Genomic DNA, 24638 nt, shown 5'->3' on the forward strand with positions numbered 1-24638 from the left:
TCCTCTTTTTTATTATTTCTATTTTTTAAAATATTTTGACAATTTTGTCAAATTATATAAGTCAATTATAATACTTTTGCAGGTATTTTATTGTAATAGAGTATTTCTACATTGTGTTTATACTTGTAAGTCATTGTGGATAAGAGTGTAAATGTCTAAATTGTAACTTGTAAATGGTATTTGTACTTTTACTCCAGTAAAAATGTGAGTACTTCTTCCACCACTGGTCCTGGTAGCATTACATTAAAGAGCTTCCATAATGCTCATATTCAATAAAGACACATTCTAAAGCACTATTTGTCTATTGTATGTTTTTATTATTATTATTATTATTATTATTATTACGTGTCTCACCTGATGTAAAGATTCTATTTATCCACTGAGCAAACCAGAGAGATCATTTAACTCTTCATATGTATCAAGTTCAAGTGCATTCTTTGAGCTCTAGATGTCAAAAGATCTGCAGCTGGAGGATGTACTTATAGACCACTATAGCCAGATAAAAGACAGTGGTGGTGGATGAGAAGAACAGGGTGTTCTATAGATCTAATGATCTCTACAACACATGGTGCCATGTCATTATTCAGACTGGCCCCATTATAACTAACCCTAACCTCACACTAACCTAATGGTGGGAATAATGGAATCTCTGAATGATGAGTGGACCCCCAACACAGAGTATAGACTCAATTACACATCCACACAATATAGAACCATCCTTTACTCTCCATATAGGCTTGACTAAACATAGCCATAACACTCTAGTATAGAAAACGGCTTTAGTCATTATATAGGCCATTCTTTAATTGTTATTTTAAAGTGCATGTAACATATTCTTTACTTTGTTATCAAATACAACTAAATAAGTCTACAACATAATAGAGGTCAACTAGGCAAGACTAAAGTCTACACAGCATTCGTCCAAATGACATAAACAGGAAACTTTATTGGGACACAGCCTACACTGCCTGTGTAAGTTGACAGCTTAAAGGGGCAGACAGTGTGGCCTTAAATTATTAAGTTATTTTATTAGACTCTGAAGTCTCTGTAAGTTAAAAGTTACCCTTCAAACAGCAGCAATGAGAGGATATTTAGTGTTCATATGAGCTTGTTGCTCTGCTGCTGCATTTAATGCTGCTGACTGTTGAGAACAGCTTGTGACAGCAACGTGACTAAAACAAAACACCAAGTCAACTGTTCATGTTGGGGAACACGTCTCACCTCTAAATAGTGACTTATTTTTAGTTGTGCACCGAAAATATCAGATCTACAAGCCCACAACGTGGCACAGTGCGACATGTTGTGAGCTTGTAGATCTGATATTTTCAGTGCGCAACAACTTCATTGTCAGTCACATCACTGATTTAATGGTGTATATAAGCTCCCATCATTTGCAGTTTTCAGGAAGGGGGAAAAGAATAGAGGTAGAAAGAAAACAAGTAAAACAGATCAGAGGTGTCAGATATTACCACCCCATTTTTTCCTCTTTTTTATTATTTCTATTTTTTAAAATATTTTGACAATTTTGTCAAATTATATAAGTCAATTATAATACTTTTGCAGGTATTTTATTGTAATAGAGTATTTCTACATTGTGTTTATACTTGTAAGTCATTGTGGATAAGAGTGTAAATGTCTAAATTGTAACTTGTAAATGGTATTTGTACTTTTACTCCAGTAAAAATGTGAGTACTTCTTCCACCACTGGTCCTGGTAGCATTACATTAAAGAGCTTCCATAATGCTCATATTCAATAAAGACACATTCTAAAGCACTATTTGTCTATTGTATGTTTTTATTATTATTATTATTATTATTATTATTACGTGTCTCACCTGATGTAAAGATTCTATTTATCCACTGAGCAAACCAGAGAGATCATTTAACTCTTCATATGTATCAAGTTCAAGTGCATTCTTTGAGCTCTAGATGTCAAAAGATCTGCAGCTGGAGGATGTACTTATAGACCACTATAGCCAGATAAAAGACAGTGGTGGTGGATGAGAAGAACAGGGTGTTCTATAGATCTAATGATCTCTACAACACATGGTGCCATGTCATTATTCAGACTGGCCCCATTATAACTAACCCTAACCTCACACTAACCTAATGGTGGGAATAATGGAATCTCTGAATGATGAGTGGACCCCCAACACAGAGTATAGACTCAATTACACATCCACACAATATAGAACCATCCTTTACTCTCCATATAGGCTTGACTAAACATAGCCATAACACTCTAGTATAGAAAACGGCTTTAGTCATTATATAGGCCATTCTTTAATTGTTATTTTAAAGTGCATGTAACATATTCTTTACTTTGTTATCAAATACAACTAAATAAGTCTACAACATAATAGAGGTCAACTAGGCAAGACTAAAGTCTACACAGCATTCGTCCAAATGACATAAACAGGAAACTTTATTGGGACACAGCCTACACTGCCTGTGTAAGTTGACAGCTTAAAGGGGCAGACAGTGTGGCCTTAAATTATTAAGTTATTTTATTAGACTCTGAAGTCTCTGTAAGTTAAAAGTTACCCTTCAAACAGCAGCAATGAGAGGATATTTAGTGTTCATATGAGCTTGTTGCTCTGCTGCTGCATTTAATGCTGCTGACTGTTGAGAACAGCTTGTGACAGCAACGTGACTAAAACAAAACACCAAGTCAACTGTTCATGTTGGGGAACACGTCTCACCTCTAAATAGTGACTTATTTTTAGTTGTGCACCGAAAATATCAGATCTACAAGCCCACAACGTGGCACAGTGCGACATGTTGTGAGCTTGTAGATCTGATATTTTCAGTGCGCAACAACTTCATTGTCAGTCACATCACTGATTTAATGGTGTATATAAGCTCCCATCATTTGCAGTTTTCAGGAAGGGGGAAAAGAATAGAGGTAGAAAGAAAACAAGTAAAACAGATCAGAGGTGTCAGATATTACCACCCCATTTTTTCCTCTTTTTTATTATTTCTATTTCAAAAGATTTTCCAATAAAATAAAATAAAACATGTTTTTCATACATTAAAAATAAATTCAACACATTTTTCAAAATAATTAAAATTAAAATAAATTACATAAATTCCGCAAATTTAACTTTTAAGCGGAAGTGAAAATGGGCGATCTACAAGTTCACAACGCGTTGTGAGTTTGTAGATCTGCTATTTTCACTTGTTTGGGTCCTGGGTGACGTCAAAGTTCTCTTTAGAGTCACAGGTCTAAAGCGTTTGGGAATCAATGGAGTAGAGCCAATTCTAAAATGTACAACAAACTTTGTGGGGAGTCATACTGTGTAATCAGGTGCACCTCAGGAACTAGATTAGGAACCATTTCCTATGGGTGCAATTCCATAGTTAGCTATATTCATTCATACCACCCTGTTACAATCCTCCACTTCCAACCAAAAGCCGCCGGCTGGAAACGCCCCCCCGTGGTGCCCCCCGCACACGCTGGATTGATGCCATCACCAGGGACCTACACCAAATGGGCCTGTCGCTGGCTGAAGCCGAGCCCCTAGCACTGGACCGACCCAAATGGAGAAGATTGGTGAAGCTGATTGGCTCTACGCATGGCGTCGCTGCCGAGCAAGAGACCTGATGATGATGACCCCGTTACACCCGCATACAGAGCATTAGAGTAATCGAGCTACAGCTGATGGCAAGATGGTGCCGTGGAGAAGTGGAGGGCTGTCCGTCGCGCTTCGCACTTTCAGATGGAGGCTTGCAGCCAAATACATATTAATTTGATAATCCATTACATCACAGAAGCAAATATTGTACTTTTTACTCCATTACAATTATTCAACTGCTTTAGTTACTAGTTACTTTGTAGATTAACATAATCAATACAAATCATACATTAACCATTCAAGCCCTATTTAGACTTTGGCTCTTCCAAAATAGCAGATCTACAAACTCACGTGTCGCAATGCATCGCGTTATGATCTTGTAGATCTGCTATTTTCGAAAGATTGACACATTTTGACAAAAAGTGAAATAGTCCATTCTACATAATGAGTACTGTAGGTATGTTTTCATGACAATACTTTTGTACTTTTTCAGGTATTTAACTTGTAATAGAGTATTTCTACATTGTGGTTATACTTGTAAGTCATTGTGGATAAGAGTGTAAATGTCTAAATTGTAAAATGGTATTTGTACTTTTACTCCAGTAAAAATGTGAGTACTTCTTCCACCACTGGTCCTGGTAGCATTACATTAAAGAGCTTCCATAATGCTCATATTCATGTTGTCAATAAAGACACATTCAAAAGCACTGTAGTGTGTCTATTGTATGTTTTATTATCATTATTATTATTATCATTATTATTATATTTTAAACTATTTTTATTCAGATTTTCAAGTTATTTTCCATAAACAACCACACAGACAATACACACTTAGATATAAGACAAAACACCATCGGCTTTGTTATATTATAACAAAGACGAAAAACACAAGAACAAAAAAGAACATAGAAAAAGAAAATGAATCGCTTTGTAGAATATATTATATTTTGTTATTGTATTATATTTATTTTATATTATTTATTGTATTTTTTAATCTGTATTGTTGCTGTTGTACAGACACCTTGTATCTCCATATTTCTTCTTTATAAGTGTTATATTTTCTCTTGACTATTAATGTGGTTAAAATAGCCAATAAAATAGCTGATCTATAAGCTTTTAATGTTATAAAAACGTTCATTAATATTGTCTAATATGATGGAATATTAATATGTAGATTATTAAATAATGTAGGTAGCAGAATATTAATGTAGATATTAATATTGTAGATATGTAGACCCTAGGGGTCCTTGAGTGGGCTCCAGGGGGTCCCCAGCAGAAGTAGTTAACATAGCATCACAATCATGTTAACCACTTCATCCATTTATACGTTGACTATTCAAAAATATCAGATATACAAGCTCACAGCACGTCACTTCGAAATTAGTAACCCGTTTTGGCCATATTATTATTGACATTTTCCACCAAAAAAAATAATTAAATTGCTCTATTTTATTGCTTGAATGTATTTATTTGTTTATTGATGTATTCATGCATTCATTCATTCATTAGAAAATCAAAATAATACCGTTTTAAATTTAAATCACAATCCCAGCGTCAAAAGAACATTTGCAATGTAGAAGATGTGTTGTCCCATGGACTTGACCTTTATAGGGGGTCCTCAGAGTTACTACAGGGGTCCGCCGAATCGTTGTGTGATAGGAACTTTTATTTTTATTTTGTATAACAACTTGAACCCTAGCGTCCCTGTTCTGGGGGGGAACATTCACTGAAAACAGCTGATATGTGGGCTTGTAGATCAGCTACTTTCGGCAAAGACGTTTGGTGCAGAGGGAAAAAAAGAGCGAAAGGTCAAGTTCACTATGAGGATTTAAGTGGTTAAATGTCTGAAAATACACATTAACATGAATCCAACAATTTAACCCATTAAGACCTGGAACGCATCTGTGTCACTTTAGATTTCTTTTGCTATTCAAAAATAGCAGATCTACAAGCTCATAGCGCGGCACCGAGTGCCGCGCTATGAGCTTGTAGATCTGCTATTTTTGAAACATCTTGAAAACATTTTTAAGAATCGCCTCAGGTCTTAAAGGGTTAATAGAAAGGACAACATGTAAACAAACAAACATGAATGTACACAACACTGCTATCTACTGTATGAAATCTATGAAGAAGTTGAATCTGCAACACAATTTGATACAATTTATGTTGTGGGGTCAGGCCCGGATCAACGCTCCTCAGGGCCGTGGGGGGCTACACCAAATCAAAGGGCCCCCCCTCAACATTAATCGGCGTTAATCGGCGTTCACGCGCCCAGTGAATGAACGTGTGCGTTCGGTGCGCGTGCCACTGCCAGCACGATCAGTGCTGACCATAGACTGTATAAAAGAGATGGACAAAGCCAGACCACTGGTTTCTACAGACCGAAAATGAAGCCGGTTGTTCAGGAATTTGAAATCCGCCATCTCTAATATATGCCAAAGAGCAAGTCGGCAACAGGAACCAGAAAACAATCCCCAAAGAATGCTATTGGTTGGGTAGCTTGTCAATCAAGAGCGGGGGCGGGGAATGAATGCTATTGGTTGTGTAGCTTGTCAATCAAATCATCCCGTCCCCCCTGGAGCCTACTTTATCGTCAATTTTAAAATAAATGGGACCATAATTTAGCAAAACGCATATCATGGTGATTGAAAGGAGACTTTAAACTAACGACTGGAAGCATATAGAATTTATGGCAATGTTTATTAAGGTAAGAAAAGGTAAAAAAAAGTCTGATGTTCGTCAAAATCCCAACCGCTTACAATGAGAGAATATTCTTTCTGACACCAGCAGGGGTAAAACAGCTTAACTACAGGCCAATTATTACAGTTGTAGGCCACAAGGAATACGGTGATGAGATGGAAAAAACGCATAGCATATCTTACATACTGTATGAGCAACAAATGTACAAACAGTGTATTGTTTTGTTTAAAGATTTAAAAAATATATATATAACCCGAGTGCCGCGCCTCGGTGCCGAGTGCCGCGCTACGAGCTTGTAGATCTGCAATTTTTTTTAAATCGTGAAAATGTGTGCAAATCTTTGAATATATATTGTTTTAAAGCGAACATTTTTAACTCAAATCTTTGGATGTTACACGGATGTTACATTTATGTACGGGCTCTCAGAAGTACCCATATCATCCGTATTGTTCAATAAAAAGCATTTTAATCTGATCGGTGGGCATTTTCTCCATATGCTTTCAACTGAGTGACCCTATCGGTTGGTAGGTGTATTGCACTCAGGTACATTATGAGAAAATGGCCACTGATTCTATTAAAATGCTTTTTATTTAACAATACAGAATATTCTGTGTTGTTCAGTTGATCCATGACTGTAACAGGAGTTTTCATGTACCGCAGGTAAGACTGCAGTAGCAGTTAATAAATAGACAAACAAACAAATGAATATATTTTAACGTGCGGAATCCGAAACAGGCAGCGCTGTGATTCTGAATTGTGTTACGATTACGGTGATTAGTAGCCTATTATTGACACCACCTGTGCGATGTGTATGTGTTCAACAACACAGCCATGCAGCCTTGCAGTTTAAGTGCAGATTTCAGCTTGGGAAAAGCAGCCTCCAACGGGTTTGGGTACTTGGTTCATATAGTCACCATTGCGTTATCGTGATATTCCTATTCTTGCCATTATGTTGCAAATGATTGTGTGTGTGTGTGTGTGTGTGTGTGTGTGTGTGTGTGTGTGTGTGTGTGTGTGTGCGGGCGAAATAACATTGACAGCTATGGCAGGTGACGAAAGCTTGCCAGACCTATGCCAGGCTAACAACGGTTGCTTTGCCTCAGAAGGTTTTACAGGAGACAAAGATGTGAAAGTTGGATAAGACTAAATGCAGAGATCTAAGGATACAAATGTAACCTCAGAGGATACACATGTAACCAAATGGACCCGGCTCAGTGTTTTAGTTCACAGCATTTCTCACTACCATGTGAACTATGCAGGTGTCCTTCCTATCAGTCTGTTTACCGTCTCTGCTAAGACCTCCATTCAACTATATTCATAACTATGTCTGATAGGACCCCCCCCCCCCCATTCAGCCATATTTATAACAATGTATGATAGGACCCCCCCCCCCCCCCCATTCAGCCATATTTATAACAATGTATGATAGGACCCCCCCCCCCCCATTCAGCCATATTCATAACAATGTGAACCTATAATGAACCAGTTCCCAATGCAGTCTTAAGAGAACAAAACATAAATGAAACATGAATACATACAATAGGAAAATAAATGGTACTATTCAGAATATTATATATAATAATTTAACTGAAATAATAAATAAATAAACCAATAATAAAAACAGGAATATAAATTGCCTTACAGATAGAAGTGAAAAGTGAAAACTTTCAACAGTGTTTAAGTTAGTGATGCACATGTATTTTGTTACCACAATTTATAAATTAATGCTCATTTAATCACTCTACCTCATTATAGATGCTTTATTTGTGTCACTGTGGTGGTGGGCTAGTGTGGGAGAAAAGCAGAGGTTCCCTTCCTAATCCCCCCCTTTTACCTATGAAGTTGTTTTTATTTTATTGACGTTTTGTAAAGAGACTTCGAGTACTCAGAAAAGCGCTATATAAAGTGTTTGTATGACTTTTTGTTGCACTCCCTCATGGAGCTACTTGCGGATTATACTAGGGTCAGTCCACTCTAGGTGGACACGCACTGACCTTTTGCACCTTAATCCCTTGTATAACGCACTGACTTTTTTTTTTGGTCTTTTTTTATTGTGCTCCTTTTCCTCTAAGCACCTTAATGTCCATTGTCTATCATGCACAGTATAAGTATAACATGCACAGTATACAATACATTGCTGCTATGCTCAGGCACCTTAGTTTAGTTTTTTTAGTTTTTTTTTATTATCTCAGGTAATTTGTAAATATGTAGATAACTTGTCTGGCCTTCTGTTGCTCTCTTGTTTTGATCTCCTTCCCACCTGCCCCCCACCCTCTTCTTCTCCCCCCCCCCTCTTCTTTCTATGGAAACTAACGTTGCGATGGGAACGATGTACAAAAAAGAATTTCACCCACTTTTTTACCTTGTAAACCTGTGATGTGACAATAAAACTGATTCTGATTCTGATTCTGATTCTTGTATTATTATTAATATCATCATCCAAATTTGAGAACATTCCACTATGAGAAAAACAAATAAGCGAACAAATAATGTAAAGTTTCTTTTTTTTATTACAACAAACTTCAATATACGAAAATTACATTTAATTGTAATTATACAAAAAATAAAACAATGTAAAAACATGTAAACATAAAATACACAAAGCGAACACTTTCTGCATCAGCTGCAGGGGTTTGTGCTCATGGGTTTTGGCAGGTGCTGGTTCATGTAATCAATTCCCAACAGATCCCAAAAAACTGCTGGTTTCATTCGATTCCACGTCCTCCTGGCTGGACAGGCGCTCTTTAGCGAGACATATACTTAATTCTGTAGCTGATATAAAAGCTCACAAGGTGTCGCGAATGCGGCCGTTGTGAGCTTGGAGGTCTGCTATTCTCATCCGTTATCTGCAATCACAATCTATTCAGTACTGTGATTGGCCAGTGTCACATGACACATGTGCATAGCCCTATATAAGAAACCATAACTTGAAAAAAAACATAAATTGGTTTTTTTCAAGTTATGGTTTCGTCCATCATAAAGAGTGTTTCAATAAATGTATTTATCTTTTGTACATGATTGGTTGACTCCATTCAGTATTGTGATTAGCTCGCAAGACACCGCCCACTTCACACAGGGTGTGATTTTTTCTAAACTAATGCAATTCGTGAGGTCAAGCTAATACTACCTACTGATTCTTAGACCAAAGGCCATTCTGTAACTCAAAATCTAATGGGTGGATTGCCATGAAACTAGCTGTAGATTTGAAAGTTGCTACTATATATGTCTATGAATTGAATACCAAGGACCTCAATGGAAACAAGACCACAAGGACTTTTTGGACTGACCTGTTAGACAAAGTGTTTTAACTGTACTTGTGTTGTTATTTACATTTCTGCCTAATAAAATTTTCAATCAATCAAAGAACATGTCAACCCCACCTAGGGTATGGGCACTGATGACGCGGAGGAGAGAGAGAACACACCCCCAGTGCCCACGGCGTTAATCGAACCCCGCTGTGCCAGTTTTTAGCCCTGTTTAACATTTTGGCAAAAATCTACAAGCTCACAACGTGTCGCGATGTCACACGTTGTGAGCTTGTAGATCGACTATGTTCACTATTTTTCGAAGATTTTGAATCCTGCCCCTGACTACCCCATATTGAAAGAAAAAATGTAATCTAACTAAGAAAAACGAAATTAAAACCAAGCCTTTTCAAAATATAAAATAAAATTGAAAGCAAAAAGTCAAAACAAATGTAAAAGAGGCCGATCCAAGCTCACAAATGCATCGCGAGCTTGTAGATCGCCTATTTTTTTTTATTTTAGTGGATCACTGTCATACGATCAAGTATAAAATAGGGCATTCATTTATGGGGGGGGGAAACAAAAAGATTAAACATGGAGACAAGGTTTCTGCAGACAGCGATACGATTCAATAACACCCTTCTACGCTGTAGGAAGAGCAGCAGTGATTGGCTGAAGGAGAGCTACTCAACACTGATTTAATTGGCTGATGCAGGTGTGCAGAGAATGACATTCATTATCAACCAACACTCACATTGATTACAGTATATTATTTCATTATAGTATGTATTATTATTTATATTACATTATATAATTCATGTACATTCACATTATAATAGGAACTGTGGACCAGTGGTGCAAGAAGAAGTCAAATGGACAAACCATAAACCTTTCCATTGTGAACAATGTAGGAAGAGTTTCACTACATCAGCCAACTTGATGACACACCAGAGAATTCACACAAGGCTTAAACCTTTCCATTGTGATCAATGTGGGAAAAGCTTCTCTCAATCATCCAGTGATAGTCAGTGTGGAAGGGGGTTTTACTCAGTCAGGCATCATACACACACACAGAGAAACCCTATCACTGTGAATTGTGTGATAAGTTTCATTAGAAAGGATCAGCTCAAAACACATAAGCACATCCACAATCCCACTGCAACAAGTGTAGCATGATTCTCCATTTGTTGTAATTTTTTTGTTTTGAATCAAAACTGCTAAACTGTAGTAAATGCATGTAAGCATGTTGATTATAGGGGTATGTGTATGCATGTTAATTATAGAGGTGTGTAAACAATGGAATTAAAACTATTGCATTGTGGCTACAAGCTGTGTGACCTCCTCCATTTTAAACTACGGTACCGTATTATAGATTTGTGGACAATACTGTAGGTGGTTCAGGATAAGTTGGTGGTTGTCTATCGAATTCAAAAACAGTTTTGTTTTTAGAATGAAAAGTAAACAAAAAACAACAACTTTGTAATAGATAGATATATTTTACATAAGTAAAAGTAGAAATACCACAAGGCAAAAATAAGTCTTCATGTATTCAAAATGTTACTTGAGGAAAAGTTTAAAAAAAAGCATTGGCACCAAAATGTACAGTACCAAAATAAAAGTACTCATTATGCAGAATGTCCATTTTCTCAAAATTGTCAGCTCTACGCTGAAGTATAAAACAGGGTTTAAATGGTTAACTCAGTCACTGCCAATGACGTATTTTGACGTCTCTAAAAAAAGAGCAGATTCCTCCTCGATGTCCCTGGTATGAATAATCACCATGGGGGACCGGGCCTTCTGCTCGGCAGCACCGTGCCTGTGGAAGAGCCTTCCTATCGATTTGAGAGCACCGCAGACCCTGGACTCTTTTCAAATTCGCCTAAAAACCTTTTTTATTTCGGAAGGCATTTTCGTCTTAAATTGTTATTTAACCACATTTGTTTTTAAACCCTGCTTTTAACCTTCTATGATTATATTGTGTTTTTACCATGTAGCACTCTGGGATTCCCTGTGAATGAAATGTGCAACACAAATAAAATGTATAATTATTTATTTTTATTATAGAGCTAGAGTTTCCCAGTCAAAGTTGGGGTACCCAGAGGGTCTGGGCAAAAAACTGGAAAAAATACAAATTGGCCAATATGAGCTTGTGGGATGTCTAATTAGGGCTTTTGTGGGGGTGCTGAATCCATTCCATTTCCAACTATTGGGTTTTCAGTAACGACGACTTCCTGGTCATAAAGTCGGCCACGCCTACTTTTCAGGGGGCCTATCCATCAAATTGTGGTGGCCATGATATTAAACTTCTTAATTTGTGTCGAGTGAGTGCAGTATTCTGTGTGGAGTGTGCATGTTCTCCCCGTGTCTCCTAGGGTAGTTAATACCCTCAGAAAAACATGTAGTAATCCTGGTCACTATACCGCCTCCCGCGGGCCAGCCGGGGCGCCTGATGGAGGGGAAAGGAACTGGTTGGAATAACGTGTTCCTTCCACGCGCTACGTCCAACCAGGGAAACTCTCCCCTGTCAGGTGACAAGAAGGTCAGTTGGCTCTCATGCATTTAAGGAGGCATGAGCTCGGCCCAGGCCTCCCTAGGCTGGTGAGGGGAGTGTAGTGCCCAGGATCACTTAGAAAATTGGCACCGGGTGAAAAAAAAGGGTTACAAAATCGAGGGATAAAAATTATATAAAAAAAAAGAAAAAAACGCAGCAAAGGTCGTCGGGAACGGGAGTCGAACCCGCGACACGCTGTCAGGCTGGCATCGCACCCTAGGGTGCCTGGACCGTCACCGTTTGAGGAGCACGTGGAGTGACCACTGGATCTCCCAAGAAATGAGGCTTTTTTTCCCAGCAGCCTGTTTATCTTTTTGAATGAAATTTGTATTTTTATAGCACATTTTCCAGGCCGAAATGTGCTATTTTAACCCCAACTCAAATGTTTCTTTTTCTTTTCTACAGCATAACCATGAAACCAACCAATTAATCTTCTAATTATATAATATTTATAATATGGAATAAAGACAAACATTCACATTTTGTGAGCTGTGCGTTCCCTGCGGCCCAGCGAGCGTCCAGTCGCCCAGAACGCGCTCCGCTCCACAGAGACGGACGGCACGCCACCGCTCAACTCCAGGCCACATGAAGCCGGACGGAGTCGCCACGGCCGCGATGGAACCAATGGAGGTTATAGAGACCAGTGGTTCTTAGACTTTTTCATGTCACCCCAAAAGGACACATAAAGCATCCATCCATCTATCTAAACAGGTGTATTTTTTTATTTATATGTTCCAATGTTCAATGCCAAAAACACAATTAAAACATTACTCGCAATAATTTGTGATTAAAACATCAAGTAATAGTCACCATTGCTTCTAACCCTCCATCTAAACCCTGCTCTCGTTGCTGCCCTGCCCCCTCAGCCTCCACTGTACCACAGGTAGTGGTGAATGTCTGGAACATGGCTATATATGTGCTCAATTTATATTCATCATGTTTTCATTGCTTCTGGCTTTGTACATTGACAAAGTACACGCCGGCCTATTTCCTTCTCCTGGTGCTTTTATTCGTGCTGCAAAACATTTGCTTGATTAATTGAGGCTGATTTTAGAAATTGGGAATTGGAAAAAATAGCCTGCATCTAGATTTAGTATCACCACATTACAGATGCTCAAGTCTGTCCAGGCTATGCTGACTCAGAGACACACGGGGACTACAAATTCGGGGACCAATGCATTCCCTATGAGAGGATATGAAAGTTAGCCTACTTTTAAAATTATCCTGCATTAACTGAAGACGATATTGATTTAAATAAAAATATGTTTCCAAATGTATGGAGTGTCTTTGTCAACATATCTTCTTGTTTTCTTAATAGTTGATGTGTTTCACATTTAATTTGCCACTTTAACGAGTTACCCATAATGTTAACACAGCAGAGGGTAGACAGCAGACAGACAAGTTGTCGCATTTCAGTGACATCACTGTCTTTACGAGCGCCGAGCGCCGACCAGTGGCGTACCCACTGTAGAGGCAGGAGAGGCGGTCGCCTGCCCAACTAAGATCTTGCCTCCCCTAAAAAAAAAAAAAAAACCCGAAAATGTGTCATTGCGTGCTTAATGTCCTCAAAGTCACGCATCCAACACGCTTTGAACTGAGCAGATTGGACCTTCTGTTCCAGAGATAATGACCAAAACCTATTGAAAACGGCCACTTTCGCCAGTTTTCTGGGTATTGAAAACCTCAAGGGATGCGTCCGTGACGTATATACCATGCGACCACTTAAACTCTGGATCTCCGATGCTAGCGGTTTTGACATACTGATGGAGTATATTATAGTATATTGTGGGTAGTATATCGAGATGAAAGATATGGGACATTAAAAGGGACAAATTAAACAAATGGGACAGTTTATTAGAACACAAAAAAAAAACACTACAGCCTCAGTAGTTAACCAGTGAAATGACGGTATTTTACAATGCCTCTCATAGAGATTGCATTGAGAGCTGCAGTTCATCGTTCTAACGGACCCCGAGTGTCAAAAGTGGGCGTGGATTTGTAGGCCTTCCGCTTCCGGCCGTGTGTCTCTATTATTGCAGCGTTGAAAACTAAGTACTACATGCTCTCACCACTCCCGCCTGAAACTGCGCTCTGACCACTCTTCTGAAATTCTTTCTGTGCCTGGAGTGTGCGTAGAATGTGTGTTACTGTTTTTAAAGCTCTAAAATGGTTGCAATACTGTTCTTCTGCAACTGGTACTCCTGTGATTCAAGTTCACTGGTGTATCTGTGAATCTTTAACGAATGCTATTCCATGAAATCGGAAGCATGTGACAAGGAACTTTGATTTTGTAATTACTCTTCCATTAAGTTGGAAGTACATAATGGAAAGTGACCTTTATTTTGTAATTCCCTATTTTGTAATTCCATGATGGTACGTCCCAAAGTTCAACGTTGCCATTATGCAAGAAAGAAGAGCCGACCTAAGGGAGAGTTCTGACTACATGTTCCAAAGACAGGAGAGCTTCACCAGGCTTTATTTAAAAATAAAAGCAGGAACAGGACCAACACTTGAACTTTTAACACATTCGCTGCCAGGGGTTTTCTAAAACAGGCTGTAGCTTCTGCCAGCATTTTTAAGCATTATGACTAATCTAATTTATAAAACCCCAACCCCTGCCCCTCCTTTTTATTGTACTTTTCTTTTATAGTTTTTAATCCTTTTTAACTAGTCAATTCTAATAAAGTTGTTATTTTTCTGCTATGTAAAGCGACTTTGAGTATTTAGAAAAGCGTATGTATTATTATTATTATTAATCTCAAGAACCACAGAATATTTATCTCCAGTATGATCGGTCCCCTGATGGTTGCTAATCACGGAGGTTTTCACTGTGCTTCCGTGAAGACAAAATAAATGTCATCGCGACCTCCCTGTTCTCTTATTATACGCCGTTGAAAATAGCATGTTCCACCAAAAATACATAGTAAAACACAGGAGCCGAGATACCGAATATTTCCCGAATACTTTAACCAGGAAGTGAATGGAGCATACATCTTTGGATCACGTTATCTCCTGGTTCTGTGTGAAAAATGAATTTTATTTTTTTATTTTTTAATGACAGATCTTTTTGAAGATATATGTAGCTGTGTTTGGTTTACTATAACTCTTGTATCGATATTGTAGATGGTCTATTATGAACACGTATCTGATGCATCTCTATTTCATGATCAATAAAGATATCAAACTGATTCTCCAAAGGGAGAGGATGTCCGCTGAGTGGCCAGAGGCCAGAGGGTGGGGATCCAACCTTGAGGGACCCACCCTGCTCCTGCACAACCCAACAAACAATGACAGAGTTTTTAACCAGTGTTCAGATTTTGACAGCAAATTTTGATGTAGTTTTATTCATAGTCTTTTGAATAAAATTCCATTTAGTTTTAGTCATATTTTAGTCATCTGAAATGTTTTAGTTTTAGTTTAGTTTTAGTCGACAAAATATCATATTATAGTCGACTAAATCTACAGTTGATTTAGTCGACTAAAATGTATGGTGGCGGTGCCTTTATTGCGTCGTAATGGCTGATTTTACACTTGGTTGCATGCTGAAAATAGCAGATCTACAAGCGCTCACAACGCTTGTAGATCTGTTATTTTCAGCATGCACACCCAAGCCCAACCAACCATAAAACAACTTGTCTTAGTTCTACTGGATCTCTTCTCCACTAGGTCCCTCCCTAACATTTTACTCTAGTTTTTATTTGTTGACGAAAATTGTCAATCTATTTAGTCTTAGATTTAGTCATCATAGCTTAGTTTTTATTTCGTTTTTATTTTGTTGAAAAAAGGTTGTCGACTAACATTTTCCGTCATAGTTTTAGTCGACGAAATCACTGTTTTTAACACCATACACTTATTACTGACACTTCTAAATGGGCTGAACTGACACATGGATGGGGTCGCCAAAAAATAATCCCTCATAATATGAGGTTGTGGTATAGAAAACACTTTGAGAACCCCTGGTACAGTGGAAAGTATCTGAGATCTGCTCATCCACATACACTGAATGAAAACTATGGCTGGTTGATGCGGCATCCTAAACCCTTCCCAGACGCCCAAAGTCACACAGCTGCACACAATTTATAAAAAAAAAATGAAAAACGCACTTGATGCTGCGGACCACATGACCGGAATCATCATTATTATACGATTACATTATTATTGCTGTTATACGATTGCATAATTATTGCCATTGCTATCAATAGTATTATCATAGGTATATTATATATCAATGTTATTATCATTGTTACCATTATCATTGTATTGTATAATCAGGGGTTTTCAACTGGTGGTCAATGGACCACTGGTAGTCTGTGAAGAAGGCATTACATGTGGTCCATGCATTCAGTAATGCAGTTAATTATTTTAGAGAAACTTGGACCACAACTGTTGGTATTAGTGTAATATAAGAACTGTGAAATTAACGTCATTATTATCATCGGTCATTTGAGGAGTCGTAACGTGCTTCAATTCCAAAAGATGTTTAACTCTATGCCTCTGTCAAGATGCACACGTGCATTTGGAACTACATATCTCTGCGAGTGTTTTACTACGCTGGGCATACCTGAAGAATCTGTCCCTGTGCAACTCAATTAAAAAAAAAACTAATCTTGGCCCATATCCCCAGCCAACACAACAGTGGTCCCAGCGTTAATTCTTAGTCAGAGTGGTGGTCCCTGTAACGGACCCAAAGGGGGGTGGGTTCCATGTTCAAAAAATTTTCCCTGAAACTTTTATTTTGAAGGGCTTCCCGCCCAAAGCCAGGTCTCTGAGACTTAATTTGATGGGTTTCCTGCTCAAACTTCAGGAGCCACAGAATTGGTACTGTAAGTATTTACTTTGCTCTTCCTCCCTACAGCATCACAACTACAAGGGTTTCAAGGGGACCATTGAACATTTGAATGAGAACGATTACCTGTACGGCACAGCTGGCACACCTGCAGCTGATCTGGGATTGCTGCCGGCCCAATTACAAGCACGGCCGGATCTAGGCAAAGGCCCTGACTGCGCCCCCTGACTTGATTTTGTACTATTGTTTGGAGACCGTAACAAAAGGAAAAGTGGACATGAACATCCACTCAGGGGCACTGATCACGAGTTCCATCATGAAGACTCCCACAGGGAACATTACCATGGATGTTGGGAGTTCCATCATGAAGATGATGTTTAAATAAAGGCAGTTTTTATCGTTTTTAAATATGTATGTTTAAATAAAGGCTTTTTAAAGTAAGTCTTTGCTCGTTGGAGTGTTGAATTGCCACATGGTTTTTAAAGAAGTTCACCAATGGATTCCACTAAGACTGGAGAATATTATATGATAAGTTCATGTCAGACTCACACTTACATGTGCAGCACACTCATATGGCCCAACCACCCTGGAGAGTTAAACCGTTAAAACCGGGAATGCATCAGTGTATGCATCAGTGTAATTTAGAAAGTAGTTTTCAAAAATAGCAGATATACAAGCTCGCAGCGCGGCACGAAGCTTGCACATCTGCTATTTTTGGAAATTTTTGAAGAACGTTTGAATATTTCAACACAAATCTTCTCTTCTGGGGGTTCATGGCACAAAACATTTTCAGATGGGCGTCTGCGGCCAAGGGAAAAGTTTGACGACTACCGATTTAGAAACCATTTGTGCATCCGAAATGCGAAAAGTGTCAAAATGTTCAAAATGAGACCACGATGCCCATGAATTTATTCCAAATGGTTCAAGAACAACAATCAATTTACTTTGGGTATGCTGTGTATAGGCATTATTTTGCAAATTATACAGGTTTGTTAACAGGTTAAAGGGTTCAAAACCAAATCCTCCGCAATTTGGTCAAAGGGTGAACAGGACAACCACTGCTGCCTTGTCCTTAACAGTATCAATAGACTGTCTGGCCCTCAGAACCGGGTCTCACACCAAGGCCAGGAGCAAAGATGTCCAGAGGTCCTTTCTAGGTCTGTACACTACAGCCAAGTGTTTGCTGGAGAGAGCCTTTAAAGGGTTCAACACCTGCACTGCCTACAGACAAACCGGCTACGGCAAGGTCACTGGGGTTTACTTGACAAGGTGGATGCTGAAGTCTAACTCTACAGGCCTGTATGTTGATGGAATCCGCGAGGACAACAAAACTTGTTTCTCCCGTTTGATGATATGCATTTGATATTCACAGGCTGGGAATGATTAATGATCAAAAAGTATGATTCATATATAAAAACGTAAATGTATACATGAATGTATGGTGTGTTTGTTGATAGCAAATAGTATGAATTGTGTCTCCCGTTTGGAACATCTAATTATGCCATCATGCCGAGAGATAATCCATTGAATTGAGAGATAGAGATATTTTCACTGTTCTAATGTTATTACAAGCAAGCCATGCACCAGCTACTCAGTGTGGTGTAACTTCATCTTATCTCATGTGACATCAAGGTGTTGCAGTTTGTCATAAATATCAAGCAGACTGTGTAGGTTGTTGACTTAAGCTACATTAGACCAAAGTCTTCCTGTAAAGGCATAAAAGCCCCAAAAAAAAACGTTTTTAAAAAAAACAGGTTTCCAATTCTGTGCTCAAGACCTCTGGAAAGACGTATAATTTGGTGGGCAAGATGACCATGACCATGGACTCTGAATTGCCACATGGTTTTTAAAGAAGTTCACCAATGGATTCCCCGAAGACTGGAGAATATTATATGATAAGTTCATGTCAGACTCACACTTACACTATGATGGGAGATGGAGAACAGACAGGTGTCATCCAAGAGCTCTTCTCCAGAGTGTCTTCAAAGCAAAACCCTGTGGTCCCATGCCACATGGAGATGAGCTACTTTGAGGTCTACAAGGACAAGGTCCACAACCTGCTGGACTAGCACAGCCAGAAGGAGGATTTTGAGGGCGAGGGAACATCCCCCCCCCCCCCCCCCCCCCCGATGGATACCATGTGCCTGGACTGTCCAAGCATGTGGTTAGCTCTTACAGAGACATTCAGGTTTGGCTAGAGAGGGGGGGAACAAGCCGAGAGCCACCGCTGCTACAGGGATGAATAAGAAAGGTTCCAGATCTCACGCCGTCTTCACCCTGGAGATGACTCAGACCAAGACTATGAGTTTGTGGGGAGAGAAGAGCGACGCCACAACATCACCAATAAGGTGAACTTGGTGGATCTGGCAGGTAGCCAGTGGTGTAAAGTAACTAAGTACATTTACTCAAGTACTGTACTTAAGTACAATTTTGAGGTGTTTTTACTTTACTGGAGTATTTACAATTATTATATTATAAAACATACATTAACCACTTTAGCCCTATTTTATACCCTGGCTATTTGAAAATAGCAGATCTACAAGCTCACAATGCGACGCATTGTGAGCTTGTAGATCGGCTATTTTCAAACATTTTAGTACTTTTACTTTTGGTGCTTTAAGTACATTTTGATACCAGTACTTTTGCACTTTTACTCAAGTAAATTTTGAATTCCGAACATTTACATGTAACAGAGTACTTCTACATTGCAGTATTGATACTTTTACTTAAGTAAAACACTTGAGTACTTTTTCCACCACTGCAGGTAGCAAATGCTGTACAATGGACCGCCTGAGGAGGGTGATCTACACTCTGTCAGAACAAGCCCAGACCGAGAAGAGACGCTTTATCACAAGGTGTGCGTCTTCTATTTTTAAGTAAAACTAGGCATTTTTTACTGTTGTTTTTTCTCTTCCGTTTGTACTCTTTTAGTAATGTTTATGTGGGGGCACGGTGGCGCAGTCGGTAGCGCAGTCGCCTCACAGCTAGAAGGTCCTGGGTTCGATTCCCGCCGGGGACGCTGTGGGCGCTGGGGGCGAGTTCTCTCCTCCGCGTCATCAGCGCCCATACCCTAGGTGGGGTTGGCAAAAGAGCCTTTCTGTGTGGAGTTTGCATGTTCTCCCCGTGTCTCCTAGGGTAGTTAATACCCTCACAAAAACATGCAGTAATCCTGGTCTCTATACTGCCTCCCCCTGGTCAGCCAGGGCGCCTGATGGAGGGGAAAGGAACTGGTTGGAATAACGTGTTCCTTCCATGCGCTACGTCCAACCGGGGAAACTCTCCCCTTTCAGGTGATAAGAAGCGGCCTGCTTGCTCCTCATGCATTGAAGGAGGCATGAGCTTCAGCTTGGGATCTCCCTAGGCTGGCAGAGGGAGAGTAGCGCCCAGGATTACATAAATACAAAAACGCAATTGGCACTGGGTGAAAAAATATGGGTTACAAAATCGTGGGATAAAAATTTCAAAAAGTAATGTTTATGTGCTCTTTTTTGTTATGTCGTCTGTTTTCTGAATGGAGACTAGGGATGGACATTTGTGTTCTTGCTAAATCCTGTGTGTTTACGCGGCATTGCATGCATCCCTTCCAAATAAGCGTATAAAATAAAGAATGTCCCCTGAAACCTGTGGCGAGTCCTGCCCCTCCGATACACTTGCATTAAAAAACTGTCACACCACTATAAAAGATCTAAGAAACAGAAAGAAAACATTATAAACATGAGGGCATAAAGCCTAGAGGTAAGACCAGTGTAGCTAAATAAAAAAAGAATGGACCGTGGACTACCAGGAACCCTTGAGTATTAGTGGAAAGTATCTGATATGTGAGGAGAACACTCAGGAAGTGTGTACAACTAGTACCTGATGATCAAGTGTTTCAGCAACATTTTTAATATAGTTCAGTTGTACCTTCTTAATGAAGTAGTCTTGTTTAATAAAGTTTACACTGTTCATTGAAGTTGACTTGGATAGCCCTTTATTGGGGTGTGTGTGTGTGCGTGTGCGTGTGCGTGTGTGTGTGTGTGTAATCTGAATTACTTGAAATGGTTTATGATCCATCACATCCATAGCAATAAATGTATTTTACTTCATTCATATCCATGTAGTGGCATAAATACACTCCTAATGCTTTATTACAATAATGACACATTTATTATAATTGGTACATAATATTATAATGTATTAACTTAATTAAGTACATTTTTTTTTATTTAGATCTATTCTTAAGCCTATTCCAACCATGCCGTTAGTGCTTCTCAGGTGTGGATGTGATTAATGTTTTGACCCATGTTTTAGCAGGAGAAGTCAGATTGAAGAGTTGGTGGGTTCGGTCGAACAAGGAAAAAAACTTGCCTAAAACTTGCCTAACCAAGATTGTAAAGAGGATCAACGACTCTCGTCTATGCTGAGGTAACGGCTCTTTATAGCAGTGGTTCTCAAAGTGGGGTCCGGGGAACACCCAGGGGGCCCGCAGCAACATTAGTTAATATACCATCAAAATCAGTTTAATCACTCTCTAACCCTATACACCCTACAGTATATACACATCGGCTTGAAAATAGCTGATCTATCGCGGCATTAAAGTAACGCAGTGCTATCCCAGGCCACAATTACGGCACACAAAAGTGCCCCTCTACCCCAAATAAATAATCTCCACCCGTCTTCATGCAGTTACTTGCGGCAGGTATTTATGTCACAGCAAACACTCGCTGCACACTACTCTACACCCCCCCCCCCTCGCTGCACATTACACCCCCGCCCCCCACACACCCAGGCCTAAACCCAGCGGCCTATTTAACCCCAATGGATTAATGACGCGCATAACCCAAGGCCCAACTATGATAATTATAATACACCGACCCTAGCAAAAAGTGTCCAGAATTAGTAACGATTATATAACAGATATGTAACCTTATGTTATAGAATGCTTTATGAGATATCATTTATATAAAGCATTATTGGTATTATAAGGTCTTATAATTATTATAGATTGCAATAAGATTTTAATTCTAAGAATGCTGATAATACTTTACAGACAAGGGATGCATAGCAATACTCTACAGACATAGGGCATAACAGTGGCGGCCATTTTCTGGTTCCACTTCAAAATAGTCAATGCATTTTTCCCATTGACATTTACAAAAATATTTATATCAATTATTTTAAGCCTAGAATCAAGCCATCCAGGGTCCTGGTGAATCATGACCATAAAACGTTTGATTCTGTGAAAACAATGTTTTTTTAAACGGCAAAACAAAGGGTAATTATTAAATAAAGTATATCATATAATATCCGCGAATCCAGTCCGGGTTTTCTTCTTAATAAAAATAGCAAAATCAACAGGAAGTTAACATTTTTATTAAAAAAACAAACAGTACTGGGTTTGGTGATGTTCTATATTGTCTGAATCAACTTTGTTTGTGTTTGTTTACATGCTAAAAGAGTGACGTTGAGAGCTGTTTTACAGTACAATGTAAGTCAATGAGGAGCATATTTTGAATTATCAATTTCTAATCAATGGAGCTATTATTTTTGATTTCTTGTCCACCTTTGGAGTTACATCATGGCAAGGTAACTACACAACCCAAACCTCTACCAAAGTGGTCTTGCCCTTTAAATTAATTGATATACATACTTTTGGAAATGTCAATGGGAAAAATGCATTGACTATTTTGAAGTGGAACCAGAAAATGGCCGCCACTGCTATGCCCTATACTGTACAGAGCCAACTTACCCCCAGCCAACACCACCACCCCCCCCCCGTATAGGAAAAGCTGCCGATATTGCCCAAAATGCTGGTATCGGCATCAGCGAGTATGCCAGTCTATGCCATTCCGATGCCACTTAATTTTATCACATGGTGAGATTTCAGTTACGGTAATATTTTGAATTCATGTTGCACTACCGTTTCATATTCTTACTATACTATTTACATTATTAATGGATTCTTTTTCATTCCAAGATCAGTGGTTCTCAAACTTTCACATTGCAACAGGCCGCAACGATGATGATGATTATGGTGGTAAAAGCTCAATTCAGTTAGTTAGCTCCTAAGCCAGATCTCCCAACGAATGACCCACAACAAACCATGATGGAAAACACCTCCACAACGTCCAGTGATTTCAAATGTATGCATTTAACCCATTAAGACCTGAGGTTCCGATTCTACAAAATATTTAGATTCTTTTTTATAAAAAAAAAAAAAAAATATATATATATATATATATATATATATATATATATATATATATATATATATATATATATATTTTCAAAGATTTGCACATATTTCCCAAAAAATAGCAGATCTACAAGCTCGTAGCGCGGCACTCGGTGCCGCACTATGAGCTTGTAGATCTGCTATTTTTGAATAGCCAAAGAAATCTAAAGTGACTCAGATACTGTACATTCCAGGTCTTAATGGGTTAATTTATACACTCAAGAGTTACAGACCAGTAACGGTCCATTTGGAAACCCCTCAACCTGAGGGTCCCTGTATCCCACTTTGAGAACCACGGTCATAGATGTATTGTTAGAACTACTCCTTTAAATTAAATCTTGTATCTCTTAATTTCTCCACCGTTCAGGAGATCTTGAAGGACCGGGTGGGATCTCCTCTGTTCCTGATGGATGTGAAGGTGTTTCCGGTCAGCTGGACCTACACCTGGTCTCCTGTAGCCCTGGACTCCATCCACATCCCCACCAGCCTCAACCTGGGCTTCCTCAACCTGGTGTAGTCCCTACACCTGGTCTCCTGGACCTACACCTGGTCTCCTGGACCTACACCTGGTCTCCTGGACCTACACCTGGTCTCCTGGACCCACACCTGGTCTCCTGGACCCACACCTGGTCTCCTGGACCTACACCTGGTCTCTTGGACCTACACCTGGTCTCTTGGACCCACACCTGGTCCCTGGTCTCTTGGACCTACACCTGGTCTCTTGGACCTACACCTGGTCTCTTGGACCCACACCTGGTCTCTTGGACCCACACCTGGTCTCTTGGACCCACACCTGGTTTCCTGGACCTACACCTGGTCTCCTGGACCCACACCTGGTCTCCTGGACCCACACCTGGTCTCTTGGACCCACACCTGGTCTCCTGGACCTACACCTGGTCTCCTGGACCTACACCTGGTCTCCTGGACCCACACCTGGTCTCTTGGACCTACACCTGGTCTGTTGGACCTACACCTGGTCTCCTGGACCGACACCTGGTCTCTTGGACCTACACCTGGTCTGTTGGACCTACACCTGGTCTCCTGGACCGACACCTGGTCTCTTGGACCTACACCTGGTCTGTTGGACCTACACCTGGTCTCCTGTAGCCCTCGTTTAAACCTTTTCATTTCAAGGACACCTGTAACTCTGAGAGTGTACAACCAACGGTTCAATTCCATTTGTAGGGCGGGGGGGGTGGGGATACCCCCAGGATACCCCCAGGATATCTGGTTGTTCCCACTGTCAGTGCTCTGACTGACTGAGCACAGCCAGATATTATTATTAGCTTTATTTGTATGTATGTATGGTTCCACTTGTGTTACCATTGGTAGATGTGTTGTATGAAAATGGAAAGATTAAAGTTCAAATATTAAAAAAATATATATTTATAAATATTTAAACACTGTGTGTGCATGTGCCTGTGCGTGTGCCTGTGCGTGTGCCTGTGTGTGTGTGTGTGTGCGGAAGTCATTGCCCCACTACTGGAACCCCAAAATAAAACTTTGGACACACCACTGGTTTAGACCACTGACCACTGGTTTAGACCACTATGAGAACATCTTGTCG

Source organism: Gymnoscopelus braueri, assembly GCF_963280865.1.
Source record: "Gymnoscopelus braueri genome assembly, chromosome: 9".
Lineage (NCBI taxonomy): Eukaryota > Metazoa > Chordata > Actinopteri > Myctophiformes > Myctophidae > Gymnoscopelus > Gymnoscopelus braueri.